This window comes from Haliotis asinina, chromosome 2 (genome assembly GCF_037392515.1).
Source record: "Haliotis asinina isolate JCU_RB_2024 chromosome 2, JCU_Hal_asi_v2, whole genome shotgun sequence".
NCBI classification, from domain to species: domain Eukaryota; kingdom Metazoa; phylum Mollusca; class Gastropoda; order Lepetellida; family Haliotidae; genus Haliotis; species Haliotis asinina.
The window spans coordinates 18,169,055-18,180,360 of NC_090281.1; the positions used below are offsets into that span (position 1 = coordinate 18,169,055).

Genomic DNA, 11,306 nt, shown 5'->3' on the forward strand with positions numbered 1-11,306 from the left:
TGATCAACAACATGAGCATCGATCTGTGCAATTGGGAACCGATGACATGTGTCAACCAAGTCAGCGAGCCTGACCACCAGATCCCGTTAGTCGCCTCTTACGACAAACATAGTCGCCTTTTATGGCAAGCGCGGGTTGCTGAAGGCCTATTCTACCCCAGGACCTTCACGGGTCTGAAGTAGCATAATAACTTTTGGGGGGCTAGCAGTGCCGAGTGTCGAACCAGCGACCTCTCGGAACAAGTACTCCATACATGCATGTCTAGAATGGGTGGCAAGTCTGGATAGCTGTAGGAGCGTGTCTCAGAGACCCTGAAACAAATATATACAGCCCATGCAAGTCAAGAATGCAGAGTTTCCCCTGAAAATGTCCTTCTGCTCTTTTTCATCATTTTTGCATTACGAAAATTTAGAAATCGGTGTGGGGGTGGGGGTGGGGGTGGGGTGGGTGTTGTCTTGGGTTTTTGTTTGTTTTTTATAGCATGTTCATGCATGAGACGAGGTGTCGGTCTAAGAGATGCTATAACAATTAACTCAGACTATCGTACGAGCTTCACACTAGGAATTAGTGCAGTATTAAGTGTTATAGTCGTGTGGTAGTTTCGTAGGCCAGACTTGTATTAATCAGTCAGCATATCTGCCTTCACTGATCCGGGAGTTGTGTCCTTGTGTCCCCGCGAATATCCAGACCCCCGGCTGTCAACACCGCATCAGTCGTCTGCCCACCCTCCTGGTTCCAAGCAAACACCCTCAGGCCGCAAGTGGACACACACGATTAATTATCGTTATATCACTAACAAATTACGAAATGGAATTGAGACCCAAACCTAATACATGAGCCATCTTTCACTTTCAGCAGTTTGATTTTCCGCTGGAGGCGGGCACAGTCGACCTATCGCAAGCAGGCGGTGTCGACACGGATCGCAGATAAAGACTGGTCCGCGAGGATCTCGCACTCTGAATCTGGGTCACACGAGAGCGTGCGCTGAACAGAGTGGTCACACCAAGTCGGTGAGACGGGAAACATCAACCACACCACGTATCATCTCCCTTTAGGAACCAGAAAGCCTTTCTTACACACGTGAGTACGCTTTAAAACCATTATTTTAAGCTGTCCGCCCCTGAGTATCGAAATGCTGGTGTTTGAAGGAGTCAATGATTAGACAAGGCGACAACACCGCACCTGTCCCCCAATCAGACGCTTAACACACCTGTAGCCTTGACATGCGTTATTTAGAATAGACAACAACTTAAACCGTACAGATATCTTATACCACTGTCGGTAATAAATATGGTTTCAATATATCAGCAATTGTTACTCATTATCGATATGTACACGCGACACCTGCCTACATATAGCGCGATATACTCCACCATTACGTAGACATGGTTGCCGGCCACCACCCCGCAACTGTCACGTGATAACAAGGATGTTAGATTCGATTTGTGATATCCACCGAGCATTCGTGTTCCTGTTAAGTCGAGGCCTTCAGAGTAGTCGGTTTGGGTGTCGGACATTAGCGTCGTGGAGTTATATGTGAGTATTCTCGAACATTCTGTCGCCATGTCACTTTGTGGGAGTATCCCGCTCACTCTTGTATAGCGCGGATACCATTAACCTATTTCACTACTGCGTCTCCTCCACGATCAACTCCATTTTTATAACCGGCTTGTCAATATAGATCCTGGTTTGCCATTGGAAGTATATACGGTTACCCCCCGTCTCTTAAATTGTTTCAAAACAATTACACCTATCACACAACTTGTTTCGGATATCTGTCTTCAGTTTTATGAGATAAAATAATGAAGCAAGCACGCTGTCATTAAACAAAGCAGCAGATGTGCTTTCGTCCCTCCCGAGACGTTATTACCATCGACATCGATCATGCTCAAAAGCAAGTAATATATTTGGATGTAGTACGTCCACATTTGCTACCTCAATCAGTTATGAATTTCTTTTCTGGGCATTTTGGAGAATGTTCATAAGTATTAGCTACCACAAACTCTCCATTTCATTATCAAGTTCTGAGGTGGACATAGCTGATTTGTCCATCAAACAAAACTCAACATAGTTTGTCTATGACGACATTTTCATCTGATATTATGACATTTATCATGATTTTCTGAAAACTGGACACGTTATGTATTTCAAACATCAACTGGTATACATAATTGAGGTAACTGTTGGTGTTATCCGTATGAAGAAAGTAAGTATGGCAATTGCTTTTAACTTCTGTTTACCTAAATTAATCGACCAGGATGTTATATAGATTTTAATTTCTTTATTCTTTTTTTTGTATGTGTGGAAATGATAAAGAAGCTAAAATCCACAAAATATCTTTGTCATCTACAGCTTTTAAATACCATTAAACGACACTAGAATAATTGGTAAATATGTTTCCTATTTTCAAAGATAAATTGATTGTAATGTCTGCGTATTCAGTATTTGTTATTCTGTAGAATACAACACTGCAGCAAAATATGCGTAATACTTTTCGGGTCGTTAGTGATGTCGATTCGAAACGACATCCGCTTGAGATATCCCATGTATGGAATAAACAAGGCCACGCCCTTTCGTCTGAGTCTGACCACAAGTGACCATTAACCATTTCAGTTAGATATTACAACAGCTATTCATGTGTATTTAGCATGTGACGAATGTCGTTAGAATGACAGTTTATTAATGGTGTCCATATTCTCCGTCTCGTTAGTTATCCTATGAGTATGATGCTCGCCAGTCAGAATGATCTCATGTGCGCTTATTAATCACTTGACCCCCTCACACCATGATGTGCCGAGTCGCATGCTTACCGGCTGTACACTTATCTCCGCATCGACCTCCAGTACCGGCCTTGCTCCGTCACCTCTACATGTCCTCCTCGCTATAAGGACATTACTCACAGTAACGCCTACTTCCTGTCTCTAACGAATGACATCGAAGTTACAGCCTCGGAGCAAATTTGTTAAATTCACCACCCATTAATTTTGTTTGAATTGAAATGACATTTATGCATTTTCAGATATATAAAGAATATCACAGTGTATATTAATTCGCCACAACGTACGAAGAGAAAACGTTTGTTTTATTTAATGTATTTCTAAAATTAGACCTGACGTTTCAACATGAGCTGGTTCCCGGATGTGAAAGCGCACCGTGCGCCAGACAACATTTCGAGACATAAGAGACAGAGCCCAGCGGATTATTAAATGGTTTTCATGCTTTTTATGCTTTTTTCGTTAGTCGTGATACATGGCATAGATTGCCTGTATATGGAAATTTGCTCTCTCGCTTCTGTTTTCCTTGTCAAAATACATTCACTTTGACCTGTTAATGAGCCTTGTTCGCAGCCTCTTTTATCTCTAGTGAAATATATGGTCACATGGTGATAAGAATAAAATACTTCCTGCTTGTGGAACTTGACAGCTGCAGTAGTTTCTGCGATATTGAATCGGTGGCCTTGCAAGTGTTTGGTTAAATTATCATTGGGGTAAAAGGGACGGTGTGGTAGCCAAGTGGTTACGGTGTCCGCTCGTCACGGTGAATACCTGTTTCGATTCCCTCCATGGTAACAATGTGTGAAGCCCATTTCTGGTGGTAACATTGCAAAGTAAAGCTGCGTAAAACTATACTAGCTAATAATGGTGAGGTGGATCCTGGGTCATTCATTCAACGTTTTAGTCGTTATTAGTATTACTTATATTTTAGAATTTAATCAGAGCTTTGGAGAAAAGAAAGGACACGACTACCCTAGGCCCCTCCTCCCCCGTTTATACGGAGTCATGCAAAAAGCATTCGGACACTTGACCTTACTTCCAAAGACTTGCGTGTTAATTTAGTCTCGCATAAATAAATATCTTGAATTTAATCTTCGTAAGATATAAGTCAAATTTTGCAGATTGGTGAGAAATCAACTTACCCACAACCACATAATTTATTTAATTTTCCGTTGTTTATTTATCGAATAGCAACAATTTAATCAACATGTACAGTGCCGTGAACTCCTTTAGCATGGCGACCAATGGGATCGCCACACGTAAGTTGATAAATGTGATGCCATTAAGTATTTAGTGGTGAGAGAATCGAACTGAAAATGTGTATGCAGCACGATTTTAAACGTGCCTGTCAAATTTGACAAAGATCCATCCTAAACTCACCTCTTGAAAATTATCTTTACTACACTGAAACAACATGCAAGTCTATGGAAATGACGTCAAGTGTCCGAATACTTTTTGCACGACTCTGTAAATATGTTTCAGATTTATTGAGCAAACTACGTCAAAATAGAAAGTATTTCTTTTTAGAATATTTAGTCTATGTCGTTCGTTGAAAGAGTGCACATATGGCTCATTGTGTCACTCGATTATTTACAGACCGCCGCCATGTAGATGGAATATTGCTGAAAGCAGCGTAAAACTAAACTGACTCATTACTGAGTGGATACATTTGAACACAGAATGCATGAACCACACGTGGTAGTTTCAAACGAAGGGCCGTTTACCACGGTGTTTAGTGAAGGAATTAAATTTGTTGGATGGGAGAGTAATTAAGGGAAAAGGTTTTGTTCTGCCAAAGCTTATTGGTTGTGCGTTAAACAAACTAGCGCGTTCGTGTAGCCTGCACCAGTTGAACTGGGTTCCGTCCGTAGCACGTTTGCAGAATGTCCAGGAGTCTCTAACACTTTACTGAGGACAATTTTGACTCAGGAAATATGCGGGCAAGCTAAATATTTTTTTTAAACGCTCACTAAATGCTTACGTTTATTTTGAAGATCACGCTCCTTCTGATAGTAGATGGGGAAGTGGGATAGCCTAGTGGTTAAAGTTTTCGCTCGCCACGCCGATGACCCGGGTGCGATTCCCGGCATGGGTACAATGTGTAAAGCCCATTTCTGGTGTCCCCCTACGTTTTATTGCTGAATAGTGTTAAAAGCGGTGAAAAACTGGATTAACTCCCTCACCCTGACAGTAGATTGCTTTAGTGTTGCCATTGGCTATCTTACGTGGGGGGAAAGTATAGTGAGTGAGTTTACTTTTACCCCACAATCCGCAATATTCCAGCTATATGGCAGCGGTCTGTAAATAGTCGAGTCTGGACCAGACAATCCAGTGATCAACAACATGAACATCGATTTGCGTTATTGGGAACCGATGACATGTGTCAACCAGGTCAGCGAGCCTGACCACCCGATCCCGTTAGTCGCCTCTTGCAACAAACATAGTCGCCTTTTTCTGACAAGAATGGGTTGCTGAAGACCTATTCTACCCCGGGACCTTCACGGATCGGAAAAAGTATACCCCTCTAAAGCACATGAACACCTTTGTGATTGGGATAGTTTAGTAATGCTGTAGATAATATGCACTAACACTACATATCATCTAAATATTATTTTTTCCTATAAACTTCTGGGCAGCATCTTTCAATGTCTTATTTCTCAGAAACTGTTTTTTAGAAATCTCAGGTTTTTCCTACAACATTACCCATAAAGTTTCTTAGGAGAGCCATCAGGTGTTGCAGATATGCAGACCTATAATTCAATTGTTATCACTGCTAGTGATTCAGTTTATTTAGTTAACACCTGTTGGTAGCATATGCTTGAACTTGTATTAGGTTATTGTTCATATAACATTTCATATTCGGTATGATGCTATGTTCACAGGATCACGATTCGCGTCAATCGTGGTCTTAATCATGGACTTAATGGTGGACTAATCGATGTGATCCTATCAGATCATCGGGTCAGTCGTGGCAATCGTGTTGATCGTAGAAACATTTTGGACGGTTCAAAAAAGTTCTACGATCATCACGGTCAGTTGTCAATCGTAATCGTGGCATCGTATGTATTGAAACAAAGCGCGACATATCGCATCTTATCGTGCTTCCAAATCTCGTCGACCGGAATCAGTCGCGGACAAGACAAACACCACAGTGGTTGTAATCACTCTGTAGGAGTTCAAGAAACAATTAAGTCCATGGTCAGTCGGACTGTATGGCTACCCGTCAGAGTCCGGTCATAACTCAAACCGTGATCATCTCGATCGTGATCGTGAAAGACAACCGCAATCGTATACTGTCGCAACAGAGAGCATCGGCATGTGATGCACCTATCAGAACGTACATGAACGTACCAAATCCTCCCAAATCTGGGACCCCGATCGCGACCCTATCGTCGAGTCGATAGGGAACGTCCTACCACAACGTATGTCAGGGGCGTAGACAGGAAAGGAATGAAGTGTAGGCACAATTAAATATGCAAGTGCGCGTAACGCACAAGACTGCTTGTGGGGTTTGGGGGCATTTCTAGTCAGCTATATATTTTCATGAATAAAGTAATATCACAGTAATAAAGGAAAAGTACTAAAACTGAACTGACAAATTTAGTATTCCAACAAATGTATCTAGAACATTTTTTAAAACTGCTATGTACCAGTTGATTTACTTTTGGGTATGTGCACATAGAAAAATCTGTTGACTAATAATAGTTATATCTGCTGAAGCCAACTATTGAATCTAGTATTGTGAATACATACTGAATCCTGGAATGCTAGCTCCTGATTACTTCATAAACATTATCTAAACAAATGGCAGATCTGTACTAGACACCATGTAAGTAGGATGAGTTATTCATCTTTCATAGAAAGGGAGACAACTTTTGAAAAGTAAAACCCATAACATGTATATACAAAATAAATGCCGAAAAGAGTATGTGTGGGCACGCACCATTAATGTCTAATGGCAGGTGCGCTACTGTATGTGATCGTCGTATCTGAACGGGAGATCCGATCGTGTCAGTGTGGCATTCAAGCGAAAACGAATTGTATGAGAACGTATCACCTCGTATCCAAAACCTGAAATTTCCATTCGTAACGAATGACAGTGTCAACCTATCATTATTGTTTGTACTGATGTCTACCACTTTTCTTTTTTCTGTTACCAGTCAAGATGTCGTGGGACGAACAAATGAAGACCCTATGTAGCTACACAGGTGACAAGATGTTTTATGGTGGGATCTTCGGCCTTGACGGCAATGTCTGGGGCAGCAACTGCAAGGGGACCTTGAATGTCACGAAGGCGGAAGCAGAAACCCTAGCCAAGGTTTGCGCCAATGACTCTACTGAACTTGCCAAAGCACAGCAAGGCGGACTCCACCTCGGTGGCAATAAGTTTAGGTTCTTGAGGTCAGATAGTGATGAAAAGAGCGTCACTTTCACTCGCACTGAGGGTGAGAACAAGCTTCATAACGGATTTGCCATTCAAACCAAACAGGCGATTCTAATCTGTGTTTGTGAAGAGGAAGGGAAAGGCAGTGCAGCTGCAGCAGGAACGTGCAGACTGGCGGAGTACTTATGTTCTGTGGGATATTGATGTTATGTTGGAATGTTCAGAAGATGCCACACTGTTTGGAAACAAATTGGTGATAGTCTACCACATTCCGTTCTGGATAAACATGAATGCTATGAATGTCATTGGACATTTTCTAGGTGTTTCTCTGTACTTCAATTTTGCACGTCTGTGTATAACGTGTAATCTTTATAAGCCATATCCGAAAGAAAATGTGCTCTAATTAAACATAAAAGTATGTAACACTTTCGCTAAACGTCATATTTTCGTGAAATTGCCATTTTGAATATGTAAAGTATCTGATGTGATTATAATAATAATAAACCCTTCCATCCACTTTTTCTTGAGGTATTTTCTGAAAAGGGTCGATCAGTGTAAACGTCAGCGTTCGCTTGTCCTGTGGAATGCCTCGTTTCGATTCCCTACAGGGGTACCCCTACGTGTCCCCTACCTAACATTGCTGGAATAGAATAATTAAAGGCGACTCAAAGCTACATTCAGTCGTTTAAACCCACACTGTCAAAGAATTAATATACATCAGACATATATTTGCAAGGTAAGATATTTCACAACCCCAGCACATGCAAATGAAAAGGTGTTTGTGTAGCAGGATCTATTTACACAACACTGAATTCACATAAAAACATAGAGCAAGCACATTCTACAAAGTACAGTTCAGCATGTCAGATGTAGTCGATTCATTGGAGATTTGTATACAAGTCTTTGTGTAATATCTGGTGTCCTTAGGATTTCCCTATCAAGATATCCAGAAAACAGCGCATTGTTTTTCAACAGGAGACGAGTTCTGTGGATCTTAACCTGCGCGTCCCTGAAGCACTTGTGATGTATTCCGGTATTTGAGGCCGGAGGCCTGTGTGATTACAAAGTTTGCAACGTCTGTCTCGTATATTTAAATGCAGCGCTGATTTCTGTCACTAAGTCACAAAGAAGAATAGTACCTCCCTCATGTTTACTCATAGCAGTGTTGTGAGTCAGTAAAAGTGTACATGTGGAGTGAGTTGTCTCTATCGATTACGCTGAATCAGAGCCAGAGCACGAGATGTACACCCCTATACACCGTACTATGTGGTTATCGATTGGTGACCGACTGCTGCACGCATTCCCTCTCACATCGCTTCCTTTTACCCAGCCGGCAGAACGCCCGAAGTGAGTACGCCTGTCTGTGGATCTATGTGTGGGTTTTAAATGTATTGTTGTCATATTTGGACAATATATGGTGATGGGAATGTTGTTTGCAGCGTGTTTGTTGAACGAGAGGCATGTAAGAGCGTTTGGGGGACTCGCCGGTTTCGGCGTGGGGTTACCGCATTATCGGGCGTTGCCCGCCATGGCCACTGTTAGCTAACTCGTGTTTCAAAAGGAGAAGGCGGGGGATAAAACTCAGTTTCAAAACAAGATATTGTTCTTATTACTTCGAGTATGTTCGGGATTTCATCAATACCCAGGGAGCCGTTAGTTGTTAGACATTGGAATCAACATGGCGGTCGGTGTCATTGTGAAAATGCCGGCAAAGTGGTCGGGTTCGGACACTTGGATTGGTCACATGGTTTTATTAATGGCTACCGTTGATTCAGCATTTTTCAAACATGGTTGTGAAACATATTCATAGGAACACCGACGAGCAAACATGTAGTTAGACGAAAACCAAGTCTTTGTACAGTGGATTATCTAGGAGAAGGCAGACACCGCGCAGTTCGGGTCACAGGTCACCATGACCCCTGTTTGACTCGCCCTGTTGTTTCAGGCGTAGATTATAACGGGAACAAGGAGGACTGTAGCCGTGTGTTATGTATGTGGGATGATTGGAGTGAAGTGAGAGGTTGGGTTGAGATGTGAGAACGAGCTTGTCAAGAAGATCTAGTCCTGAGATGTGAAAACTGTCAAGTCTTGAATGGGTGTGGTTGAGGTGTGGGAGATTGTGAAGAAGCATTGGAACTGTGGTACATTACTGTGTGTCATGAAGGGGTTGGGTGATCAAACATTTCATGAAGATGTGGGGTGAGATCAATCATTTCGTGACCATATGGGGTGGAGGTGTGAGAAGCATTTCATGAAGATGCAAGGATGTATGGTGAGTACAAGCATTTCATGGAGATGTGGAATGGACATGCAAGAACAAGCATTTCACAAAGATGGGGGTAGGGTGTGAGAAGAAGCGTTTCATGAAGATGTGGGGTGCTGGGATGAGAATCAAGCATTTCATGATGATGTGGGGTGCTGGGGTGAGATAAAGCATTTCATGAAGATGGGTGGAGGGGTGAGATCAAGCATTTCATGAAGATATGGAGTGCTGGGGTGAGAAGAAGCATTTCATGAAAATGTGAGGTGTTGGCGTGAGATCAAGCATTTCATGAAGATGTGGGGTGCTGGGGTATGATTAAGCATTTCATGAACGTGTGATGCATAGATGTGGGGTGCTGGGGTGAGATCAAACATTTCATGAAGATGTGGGATGGAGGGATGAGATCAAGCATTTCATGAAGATATGGAGTGTTGGTGTGAGATCAAGCATTTCATCAAGATGTTGGGATGTATGGCAAGAACACCCATTTCATAAAGATTTGGGTCCAAGGTTTGACAACAAGTCTGTCATGATGGTTTGGGGCAAGAGCGTGTTGTGAATGGTAAGGGTGGAATGGTGAGAACAAGCATTTCATGAAGGTGGTGGTCTTGAACATGTCACATCAAGAAAATATTTAGAGTAACAAGTGATTTTAGTAGATTAAGACTGTTTATGTGAGCCCAGGCGAGAACAGTATGTCGCCTCTCATTTCATATTTTCAACAAAAGAGTAGTATTACCCAGAGGTAACTTTTTTTTTGTACTACAGGGCTGTGGCCTTTCAGTACTGGAAATAAAATAATACTACCTGTTAACATTTGATATTCACAGATGAAGTGTATGGTCGTAGTACTGATAATATTTTTTAAAAGTGGGCCCACTTTTCTGGTGTCATGTAAGGTGCCCATAACACATAGGTTCCTATTTCTACACTGCCAAGCTTCATAATACTGGCTGGTGATGGTAAACATTCTCTGAACTTGGACAGAAAAACAAGAGAAACAACATTTATATATAACAGATTCATTTGGTTGGATTGCTGATTAACATTCTTCAAAGCCTAGTTCATCAGTCATATTGGTTGCAAGCCTTAGTGTGATTGAAACAGACATGTCCCGCAGAGCTCCAGATAAGATGGCGAGTACACTACTTTTTTGTACAGTACTATTTGTGTAGTAGTTTTATTTGTAATATTTTTGGATTTTAGAAGATTGACTCATCTAAATATATGTGACTGATTAAACTTACTACTAAACAGGTATGTAAAGATGTATGTCATACTTAATCAACACCAACTTTTATATAATGGAAATGATTTCATAAAAAATCACTCACCTATGCTGACACTACAACACTAGTGCTATAGTTACAGTACAACTTGATAGGAATCAATGTCTTTTTTTCACTGTGCAAGCGATTTTTATAAGTATGTTCCATGCACGTTTCAAACTTTTTACATCTCTTACATTTTACATGAGCAATTGGCATGCTACAATAATGTGTATTTTACCTGGGCATGAAACTTATGAGAGCTTTTGGGTCCTCATTTCAAAATTACGAGTGTTTCTTGGATAGATGTTATGGACCCAGTTGTAAATAATATGTCTGTATGTATGCAAATAGATATTGTGTGTTAATACATGTTAGCAGTTTACTATTTCCCAATACTGGGTTCAGGCAGTGTATGGAGTTTGAAAACCATCACAGCTGCTTGCTCTTACAATAACAAGAATTTGGGGAAGATCAAGATCATGTAAGCTCCCCTATGTCAAGTATTATGTAACAGTCAGTATTTCACAGCAGCTGAAACCTAAAGTTCCCTCTTAAGTAAATGAATGGTCCATTATCTCAAACTGTCGCCAAACTGTTTCATCAGATAAATCAGC

At 41.4% G+C, this 11,306-nt stretch overlaps 1 long non-coding RNA gene across 1 annotated transcript; it reads left to right on the top strand.

Annotated features, from left to right (window-relative positions):
• The first annotated feature begins 603 nt into the window (after positions 1 to 603).
• On the top strand, positions 604 to 7,674 carry LOC137273359 (uncharacterized). Its single transcript, XR_010956133.1, has 2 exons — positions 604 to 1,080; positions 6,935 to 7,674. It is a non-coding gene; the product is annotated as an uncharacterized lncRNA (long non-coding RNA).
• Positions 7,675 to 11,306: the final 3,632 nt, after the last annotated feature.